The following is a 12,282-nucleotide window of genomic DNA, read 5'->3' on the forward strand; positions in this document are numbered from 1 at the left end:
ATATAGGGAAACTATTTAGTATATTGTGACCTAAACGCAAACCAGGCCCCGTCACGAAGGAGCTGTATTTACATAAAATCACCATTTTTTGGTGGGGTATTACGCGTTTTGGCAATTTTAACGGAATAAATGCGTTTGTTTTATGAATTTAAGGAGCATTGTGAGTTTTTACGAAAAAAATGCTTTTTAGAGGAAAATAATAAAAAAAAAAACCACAAAAACTCGTCTTGAGCATCTCAAATCGCAACAATTTTTGCTGAAAGCACCTCAAAACACGTTTTTATAGTTGTTTACTCTTTATGGAGGTAGCTTGTAACAATATTCCAGTATTTTGACTGAGTGTTATTATTTAGGGCAGTCTTTTTACTCCTGACCGCCTATTATAAATCAAAGCTCCGACCGCGAAAGCCAGATAGCTTACCAGGCGTTATTATAAAATGCATTTTCAAGCATTTCTAAGTGAAATATCGATCTGAAATTTGGCACGCATATTGAAAATAGGTTTATAATGCTCAAGAAGTGCTAAGTTTTGGCGATGTTAACACTAAACGTTTTTTAAGGTTACAACATACTAAATAACCGTTTCATGTAGTGCTGTACTCTCTAAAAAATATCATAGTTGATTCGAAGGCATGTTGTACAATTTAAACTATTGTTCTGGCTTTATCTTTTGGAGAAAGTAGAAGGGCATGAATAAGTGCTCACTACTAAATCCCTGATATGTGATAAACTTAGAGACTTAAGTAAAACATTGCATTAAAAAGGTTACATTCCACTATACAACGGCCGGAAAAAAAGTTGCAAAAACAGTCGATTTTGACTTTTGACAAGTTCTTTCTTGTTTCGTACATGACATATCTTTTTTATTGCACAAATCGACTCCGCTTAGAATGGCCTTTAAGAAAAGGTATGGGTATGGGGGTCTCTATGTGCAAAATGTTGTCTTTATTTTCGCCTAAAGATGTCGCTTTTACATTGAATTATATAGGGAAACTATTTAGTATATTGTGACCTAAACGCAAACCAGGCCCCGTCACGAAGGAGCTGTATTTACATAAAATCACCATTTTTTGGTGGGGTATTACGCGTTTTGGCAATTTTAACGGAATAAATGCGTTTGTTTTATGAATTTAAGGAGCATTGTGAGTTATTACGAAAAAAATGCTTTTTAGAGGAAAATAATAATAAAAAAAAACAAAAACTCGTATTGAGCATCTCAAATCGCATCATTTTTTGCTGAAAGCACCTCAAAACACGTTTTTATAGTTGTTTACTCTTTATGGAGGTAGCTTGTAACAATATTCCAGTATTTTGACTGAGTGTTATTATTTAGGGCAGTCTTTTTACTCCTGATCGCCTATTATAAATCAAAGCTCCGACCGCGAAAGCCAGATGGCTTACCAGGCGTTATTATAAAATGCATTTTCAAGCATTTCTAAGTGAAATATCGATCTGAAATTTGGCACGCATATTGAAAATAGGTTTATAATGCTCAAGAAGTGCTAATTTTTGGCGATGTTAACACTAAACGTTTTTTAAGGTTACAACATACTAAATAACCGTTTCATGTAGTGCTGTACTCTCTAAAAATATCATAGTTGATTCGAAGGCATGTTGTACAATTTAAACTATTGTTCTGGCTTTATCTTTTGGAGAAAGTAGAAGGGCATGAATAAGTGCTCACTACTAAATCCCTGATATGTGATAAACTTAGAGACTTAAGTAAAACATTGCATTATAAAAGGTTACATTCCACTATACAACGGCCGGAAAAAAAGTTGCAAAAATAGTCGATTTTGACTTTTGACAAGTTCTTTCTTGTTTCGTACATGACATATCTTTTTTATTGCACAAATCGACTCCGCTTAGAATGGCCTTTAAGAAAAGGTATGGGTATGGGGGTCTCTATGTGCAAAATGTTGTCTTTATTTTCGCCTAAAGATGTCGCTTTTACATTGAATTATATAGGGAAACTATTTAGTATATTGTGACCTAAACGCAAACCAGGCCCCGTCACGAAGGAGCTGTATTTACATAAAATCACCATTTTTTGGTGGGGTATTACGCGTTTTGGCAATTTTAACGGAATAAATGCGTTTGTTTTATGAATTTAAGGAGCATTGTGAGTTTTTACGAAAAAAATGCTTTTTAGAGCAAAAATAAAAATAAAAAAAACACAAAAACTCGTCTTGAGCATCTCAAATCGCAACAATTTTTGCTGAAAGCACCTCAAAACACGTTTTTATAGTTGTTTACTCTTTATGGAGGTAGCTTGTAACAATATTCCAGTATTTTGACTGAGTGTTATTATTTAGGGCAGTCTTTTTACTCCTGACCGCCTATTATAATCAAAGCTCCGACCGCGAAAGCCAGATAGCTTACCAGGCGTTATTATAAAATGCATTTTCAAGCATTTCTAAGTGAAATATCGATCTGAAATTTGGCACGCATATTGAAAATAGGTTTATAATGCTCAAGAAGTGCTAAGTTTTGGCGATGTTAACACTAAACGTTTTTTAAGGTTACAACATACTAAATAACCGTTTCATGTAGTGCTGTACTCTCTAAAAAATATCATAGTTGATTCGAAGGCATGTTGTACAATTTAAACTATTGTTCTGGCTTTATCTTTTGGAGAAAGTAGAAGGGCATGAATAAGTGCTCACTACTAAATCCCTGATATGTGATAAACTTAGAGACTTAAGTAAAACATTGCATTAAAAAGGTTACATTCCACTATACAACGGCCGGAAAAAAAGTTGCAAAAATCAGTCGATTTTGACTTTTGACAAGTTCTTTCTTGTTTCGTACATGACATATCTTTTTTATTGCACAAATCGACTCCGCTTAGAATGGCCTTTAAGAAAGGTATGGGTATGGGGGTCTCTATGTGCAAAATGTTGTCTTTATTTTCGCCTAAAGATGTCGCTTTTACATTGAATTATATAGGGAAACTATTTAGTATATTGTGACCTAAACGCAAACCAGGCCCCGTCACGAAGGAGCTGTATTTACATAAAATCACCATTTTTTGGTGGGGTATTACGCGTTTTGGCAATTTTAACGGAATAAATGCGTTTGTTTTATGAATTTAAGGAGCATTGTGAGTTTTTACGAAAAAAATGCTTTTTAGAGCAAAATAATAAAAAAACAAACACAAAAACTCGTCTTGAGCATCTCAAATCGCAACAATTTTTGCTGAAAGCACCTCAAAACACGTTTTTATAGTTGTTTACTCTTTATGGAGGTAGCTTGTAACAATATTCCAGTATTTTGACTGAGTGTTATTATTTAGGGCAGTCTTTTTACTCCTGACCGCCTATTATAAATCAAAGCTCCGACCGCGAAAGCCAGATAGCTTACCAGGCGTTATTATAAAATGCATTTTCAAGCATTTCTAAGTGAAATATCGATCTGAAATTTGGCACGCATATTGAAAATAGGTTTATAATGCTCAAGAAGTGCTAAGTTTTGGCGATGTTAACACTAAACGTTTTTTAAGGTTACAACATACTAAATAACCGTTTCATGTAGTGCTGTACTCTCTAAAAAATATCATAGTTGATTCGAAGGCATGTTGTACAATTTAAACTATTGTTCTGGCTTTATCTTTTGGAGAAAGTAGAAGGGCATGAATATAGTGCTCACTACTAAATCCCTGATATGTGATAAACTTAGAGACTTAAGTAAAACATTGCATTAAAAAAGGTTACATTCCACTATACAACGGCCGGAAAAAAAGTTGCAAAAACAGTCGATTTTGACTTTTGACAAGTTCTTTCTTGTTTCGTACATGACATATCTTTTTTATTGCACAAATCGACTCCGCTTAGAATGGCCTTTAAGAAAAGGTATGGGTATGGGGGTCTCTATGTGCAAAATGTTGTCTTTATTTTCGCCTAAAGATGTCGCTTTTACATTGAATTATATAGGGAAACTATTTAGTATATTGTGACCTAAACGCAAACCAGGCCCCGTCACGAAGGAGCTGTATTTACATAAAATCACCATTTTTTGGTGGGGTATTACGCGTTTTGGCAATTTTAACGGAATAAATGCGTTTGTTTTATGAATTTAAGGAGCATTGTGAGTTTTTACGAAAAAATGCTTTTTAGAGGAAAATAATAAAAAAAAAAACACAAAAACTCGTCTTGAGCATCTCAAATCGCAACAATTTTTGCTGAAAGCACCTCAAAACACGTTTTTATAGTTGTTTACTCTTTATGGAGGTAGCTTGTAACAATATTCCAGTATTTTGACTGAGTGTTATTATTTAGGGCAGTCTTTTTACTCCTGACCGCCTATTATAAATCAAAGCTCCGACCGCGAAAGCCAGATAGCTTACCAGGCGTTATTATAAAATGCATTTTCAAGCATTTCTAAGTGAAATATCGATCTGAAATTTGGCACGCATATTGAAAATAGGTTTATAATGCTCAAGAAGTGCTAATTTTTGGCGATGTTAACACTAAACGTTTTTTAAGGTTACAACATACTAAATAACCGTTTCATGTAGTGCTGTACTCTCTAAAAAATATCATAGTTGATTCGAAGGCATGTTGTACAATTTAATCTATTGTTCTGGCTTTATCTTTTGGAGAAAGTAGAAGGGCATGAATATGTGCTCACTACTAAATCCCTGATATGTGATAAACTTAGAGACTTAAGTAAAACATTGCATTTAAAAAGGTTACATTCCACTATACAACGGCCGGAAAAAAAGTTGCAAAAACAGTCGATTTTGACTTTTGACAAGTTCTTTCTTGTTTCGTACATGACATATCTTTTTTTATTGCACAAATCGACTCCGCTTAGAATGGCCTTTAAGAAAAGGTATGGGTATGGGGGTCTCTATGTGCAAAATGTTGTCTTTATTTTCGCCTAAAGATGTCGCTTTTACATTGAATTATATAGGGAAACTATTTAGTATATTGTGACCTAAACGCAAACCAGGCCCCGTCACGAAGGAGCTGTATTTACATAAAATCACCATTTTTTGTTGGGGTATTACGCGTTTTGGCAATTTTAACGGAATAAATGCGTTTGTTTAATGAATTTAAGGAGCATTGTGAGTTTTTACGAAAAAAATGCTTTTTAGAGGAAAATAATAAAAAAAAAACACAAAAACTCGTCTTGAGCATCTCAAATCGCAACAATTTTTGCTGAAAGCACCTCAAAACACGTTTTTATAGTTGTTTACTCTTTATGGAGGTAGCTTGTAACAATATTCCAGTATTTTGACTGAGTGTTATTATTTAGGGCAGTCTTTTTACTCCTGACCGCCTATTATTAATCAAAGCTCCGACCGCGAAAGCCAGATGGCTTACCAGGCGTTATTATAAAATGCATTTTCAAGCATTTCTAAGTGAAATATCGATCTGAAATTTGGCACGCATATTGAAAATAGGTTTATAATGCTCAAGAAGTGCTAATTTTTGGCGATGTTAACACTAAACGTTTTTTAAGGTTACAACATACTAAATAACCGTTTCATGTAGTGCTGTACTCTCTAAAAAATATCATAGTTGATTCGAAGGCATGTTGTACAATTTAAACTATTGTTCTGGCTTTATCTTTTGGAGAAAGTAGAAGGGCATGAATATGTGCTCACTACTAAATCCCTGATATGTGATAAACTTAGAGACTTAAGTAAAACATTGCATTAAAAAAGGTTACATTCCACTATACAACGGCCGGAAAAAAAGTTGCAAAAACAGTCGATTTTGACTTTTGACAAGTTCTTTCTTGTTTCGTACATGACATATCTTTTTTATTGCACAAATCGACTCCGCTTAGAATGGCCTTTAAGAAAAGGTATGGGTATGGGGGTCTCTATGTGCAAAATGTTGTCTTTATTTTCTCCTAAAGATGTCGCTTTTACATTGAATTATATAGGGAAACTATTTAGTATATTGTGACCTAAACGCAAACCAGGCCCCGTCACGAAGGAGCTGTATTAACATAAAATCACCATTTTTTGGTGGGGTATTACGCGTTTTGGCAATTTTAACGGAATAAATGCGTTTGTTTTATGAATTTAAGGAGCATTGTGAGTTTTTACGAAAAATATGCTTTTAGAGGCAAAAAATAAAAAAAACAAACACAAAAACTCGTCTTGAGCATCTCAAATCGCAACAATTTTTGCTGAAAGCACCTCAAAACACGTTTTTATAGTTGTTTACTCTTTATGGAGGTAGCTTGTAACAATATTCCAGTATTTTGACTGAGTGTTATTATTTAGGGCAGTCTTTTTACTCCTGACCGCCTATTATAAATCAAAGCTCCGACCGCGAAAGCCAGATAGCTTACCAGGCGTTATTATAAAATGCATTTTCAAGCATTTCTAAGTGAAATATCGATCTGAAATTTGGCACGCATATTGAAAATGGGTTTATAATGCTCAAGAAGTGCTAAGTTTTGGCGATGTTAACACTAAACGTTTTTTAAGGTTACAACATACTAAATAACCGTTTCATGTAGTGCTGTACTCTCTAAAAAATATCATAGTTGATTCGAAGGCATGTTGTACAATTTAATCTATTGTTCTGGCTTTATCTTTTGGAGAAAGTAGAAGGGCATGAATATGTGCTCACTACTAAATCCCTGATATGTGATAAACTTAGAGACTAGAGTAAAACATTGCTTTAAAAAAGGTTACATTCCACTATACAACGGCCGGAAAAAAAGTTGCAAAAACAGTCGATTTTGACTTTTGACAAGTTCTTTCTTGTTTCGTACATGACATATCTTTTTTATTGCACAAATCGACTCCGCTTAGAATGGCCTTTAAGAAAAGGTATGGGTTTGGGGGTCTCTATGTGCAAAATGTTGTCTTTATTTTCGCCTAAAGATGTCGCTTTTACATTGAATTATATAGGGAAACTATTTAGTATATTGTGACCTCTATATAGGGATCATTCCAAACGTTTATCATGAAGGTTACAGTATACTAAACAATCTCTTGTACGACGGTTACATTACATTCACATTTAGAGAAAACCATCTCATACCATAATATCTTATATCAGTCTTTATTCATTATGATAATATGGATATGTTTGTTTGATGTTAACAAACCTACATTTTTGTGTCACAGAATATTTAAGATCTACAATTACTGTGTATATACCTACATATATTTGAAAATAAATATTAAAAGCGCAATGTGTATAATATAGAAGGCAATGTGTATAATATAGAAAGGTAGTATAAGAGACAAAATATATTTATCTGTTGGTACAAAGCTTTCAAAATCACTTACCATATAAATTCTTATTATTTTAATGATTCTATCACTGGTTGATTCAATCAGTCAGCCTTATTTGTTCCGAAAGTGTTAATAAGTTTTTCCAAAGGAGGGGACCTGGATCAGGGGCGGTCCCAGGATTTCTGTTTGGGGGGGCGGGATATTGAAAGATTTGCTGGGGGACCAGGGCAAAGCCCTGCTAAGGGCTCAAGGGGGCAAAGCCCCACCCCCGAAATTCGCCCCCCGGAAGCTCCATGATTTTAGTGATTTAGAAGGCTTTGCCAATCAATTCTCGAGCATGTCACGCCTTATGTACTTTCATCAAAGTACCTTCATATAATGCCAAAAAAGTGCAAAGTTGATATGTAATACGGATAAACCGGGCGCCAAAGAGTCTAAAGTTAAAACATTTATATATATATATATATATATATATATATATATATATATATATATATATATATATATATATATATATATATATATATAATGGAAGGGGTGTGTTGTTACTTAATATTAGCGAAAACATTAAAATGATGTCACAATTTTTGGGCTACAGGTTAAATTAATTTTTAAATTGGGATGGTAAATAGTAATAGTAAATATTCTGCATAACTAAACCTATGAGTGTCAAACTTTATATTATATGATAATCTTGATGACGGACTGAATCAATATGTAAAAAATTCGAACGAAAACAATGATGTATGAAGTGATATATAGACATCAAAATGAAATTCAGAAAATGGGACGTGGTCAACTGTTTACCTAATTAATAGAATATTGAAAAATATTTCAAACTCTCATAATTTTCTTATTATTTGCCTGGTTTTGAAAATATCTTCATCATTGTGTTTCTTTATTTTTCAAAGAGTATTTTTGAGAGGCAACACCTGAGTATTACAATTCAATGTAAAATGTTTATACTAGCTGTATTGGGTCATTATTATTTTAATGTTATATAACAATTTTATTTACACAAAATAAAACTCCCAATATGATATTTATATAATTAGTCAAAATAATTTGTTTTTCCAGTTAAAATTTGAAGATAGTCATTATTCTTCATTAAAAATCACAACTTATGACTTATCTTCATTATGTAACTATCATTTTATGCCTTTAATTAATTTAAAAAAAATGAATGATTAAAAAAAATTCTAGCAATTATTATGAACATTTTACATGGAATTGTAGTACTCCAGTATACATATATAAATCAAAGGATGTTTATTGCAGATATCTAAGTCCTTGATGAAAAATGGAATTCAAACATTATTTAATTATCAAAATTGACTTCAACATGTTCGGTGCTGCCTCTTGTTACATAAATCACAATCAATAGCTTCTTCTAGTTCACTAACAATGTTCTTACAATCTAAACAAAGATCCGACATAATGAATTCTAACACAAGAACACTAATAAAATATTATATCCCATTCACAAACTCCGAAAATGTCTATATGATATGTATGTATAATATCATTGCAATAAATTATTATAACAGAATGAATCAGTGTAAAATGTTTTTAGTTTATATAGGTATACTTGATTTTTTGTAGCAAAATGAATTCATTAATTCAATAATTTTAATTGTTTACTTTGTAATATACTATTCCATCAAATAACATCAAAGATGTGCTTTTACTCATTTCATTAATACAATAGTTATAATTGTATAATTTGTTACATACTATTCCACTTAAAATGACCATCAAAGAGCATCAAAACTGTGAAATTAATGAATTAATGAAATTAATTAATGAAATAAAAATTTCAGGCACTTATAAAAACAATTATAATTAGATCTATTTAATTGTTAAAATTTGTTAGAGGCTTCCCTATAACAACCATCAAAAATCATTAATTAATATTTTAATCAGTCAGGACTCAACTTACATAAAAAAATTAAATCATTAATTATTAAGACACATAAAATGCACTCAAGTTTAATACTAATCAATATTTATTTTTTTCACATAACCCGGCATTATTACAAATAACATTCTAATATACATGTTCATATTATGTAGACGTTTCACCCACATTTTGGGGTTGAAACGTGTAGGGAGGAAACGTCTGGGGAGGAAATGTCTTGGGGGGGGGGAACGTCTGCCACCCCAGTACATGCAGCACCTGAACCCATAACGACCAGAGCCTGATCATATTGTAATAAGGAGGATATTTGATCATCTAAAATATGTCGCTCAGAGGCAGTCTTTATACTGTTATATATTTATATCACTAGCCTGAGAGCACTTTTTGCTCTTTGTCCAAATCAGGTGTGTATGGATGTCATCTTTAAGTTTAAAGGATGCAAAAAATTATGCATGGGTAATACAGTAATACTTATAAAGTCTACATGCTGAAATATATTGATTTTTAACACAAACCAACTGGTCCGTATGAATAATGTTCAAGAGCCTTCTACTACTAATCATAATGTTAGAACTTATACCATACTAAAATTACTATCAGATTTGATCACAAATTCACATTCTAAACATGAATTAAAAAAATGTTAATTGTTAAACAATTATTTTCCCGTATACCGTACAACTAGGTCCCCTTATTTGTTCGATAAATACAACAGAACTGACCGTCTGCTCTCTGTAAATACACGTTTGCCGTCGAAGCAATGCCTAACGTCACTCAATTTGTTCATTTGTTTACATTTGTTAAGTGCGCGGAATGATTCCATCTGCGTAGTTTTTTCCCGATGAATCGTAAATGTATAAGTCATATTTCCTAATTTAATGCATGCAATCTTAAATATCCAATCAAATATCCATTGAATGCGTTTGTTCGGTTTTACACAAATTGTAGGCAAAATGACGTGCTGAGCCTTTCGCAGAAGTGTATGTGAGAGCAAGGAACGACAACTCTGCGTGGAGATTGGCTAATTTTACCGGTACACAATTGGACCGGTTATTTTTAGGAACATATCGCGATATTATTCGAGGTTCAGGGGAAGTAATCCGTGTAACATGTCCGGTTTATTTTCCCAAACTTTTGACAGCTGACAGGTAAGAATAAAAGCTCGTTCTAGTCAAATAAGATTAATAATATATATGAACTTGAATACTTCATGATACACAATATCCTCGCGTTACTTAAAAGTGGATATTCTTGATTTGTGAGCAGGTGAATCTTTGTATTTGATCTAGTTATCGACGGAATATTAGAGAGATAAAAAAATAATAATATGGGAAACGCCGCGCGCGAACCGTTACATTGTAACGTCACATCACGAACAGCGTTATTTAATTAAAATCGCCGATACCTGTTGTATAATATAGTCAACGGAGTCAACGGTAATATTCAACGGGGGACCAGTTAATAATTGTGCTAACTCTGGATGATGATATTAAACATATAATTATAATATCACAGTCATCCGGTTTAGCTATGCTCTACATAAAAAAGAGCAAACAATGTAAAAAGAATCAAATATTTTAAATATTAATTAACAATAAGTTTACGATTCTCGGGATACTGATCGCGCGATTAAAGAAATAAATATTTACTGGATACAAATCGGTAAGAGCGGTTACGCTAGCTGTTCACAATGATAAAATTTAGTAAATATATCCTCAATGATCGAAGATTATACTAATTCGCGTATTTAAGAAATACATCAATTTACCTCAGACGGGGGCTGATCACTACGTTATGATTGACTTCATATTTTATATCAGCATTGTGATTGCTTTCAAGTAGGCTAAACAAAATAGTTCATTAAATGTATGCACATTACATAGTCATCGAAATACATAGAGAGGAAAATATCCATACACATGTTCAGTTCTAGAGAATCTGTTGTATATATGTTTTTTTTAAAATTTATTCTCACCGATTAATTTACACAATTATGCACTGGTGCAGTGCTTCAATCCAAATCCACCTCATCCAAATTAGCAATTAAAAACATGCTTTTTGTTGTCTTGATCAATACTGATGTTTTCATTAACAACATTAACAATATTTCGATTGATACAGCAACGTGTCCATTATTAAAACCTGTTTTGTTGATTCGACGCTATTTAAACGAGTTCTAAATACAAATAAAATGACGCGGGGAATATATTATCTTACTGCGCATGCACAATGTTGTGGTCCCACAGTTTGTCCATGATAAAATTGAAATATTTTGGTATGTGCATACACCTTTATTGTAATTAAACCCATTTTATAATAACATTAAACACTATGCTTGTAAGACCAAGTTTGATTGTAATATCACGGCATTTTAAAAGCGTATTACGTCTTTGCCGTCCGCAGGGCATCAGTTTCAGAACTCTATACATAATCTATCTTTGACGAATAAAGAAGAATGAACAATATAAACATCAAATTATGTTTATTATTAAAGGCCAAATTAAAGCAAAGGTCGACTTTTATTAGAATATAATATCACGGCTCCCCATTTACGATTTTACACAACTAGGCAATGTTACAGAGATCAAGACAATGATTTTTGTATGAACATAGGTTTTAGATTTTGATTTGAAGTAAATATACTTTGCTTTAGATACACTATTTTCTATAAGTTTTAACTCTTGCGAGATGGATGGTGGACTTAAGCGTTTTGTCAGTAATGGTTTACACAATTTAGGCCTGAAAGATATGCTCCGTGTTTCCTAAATAGTTGAAACGTTCCGAAAACAGAAAGCAAATTCATAAATGTGTATGTTGATCTGTTCACTAATTTGTTTAAATATTGTAAGTGATGATTTAGACACAGCCCCAATACATGATCCTCAAAATGAATGTAACCAGTTTTTAGAGAATTTAAGTAAATTTGCATTCCATAAATGTCGAAACTGTGCACAAAATTCTGACAGCGTTCCATTTTCCAAGTCCACTCCGAAGAACAATACTCAAATTTTACATAATAGAGACAATTGTGTTATGGTATTAAACAAAATAAATACGTAACGTATATTTTATGTCTATTTGAAGAGCTAAAATAAAATTAATATATGTTCGTTAGTATCAACAGTATATATCTCGAGTTATACAATCACGTACCTTT

This window comes from Dreissena polymorpha, chromosome 7 (assembly GCF_020536995.1).
Source record: "Dreissena polymorpha isolate Duluth1 chromosome 7, UMN_Dpol_1.0, whole genome shotgun sequence".
NCBI lineage: Eukaryota > Metazoa > Mollusca > Bivalvia > Myida > Dreissenidae > Dreissena > Dreissena polymorpha.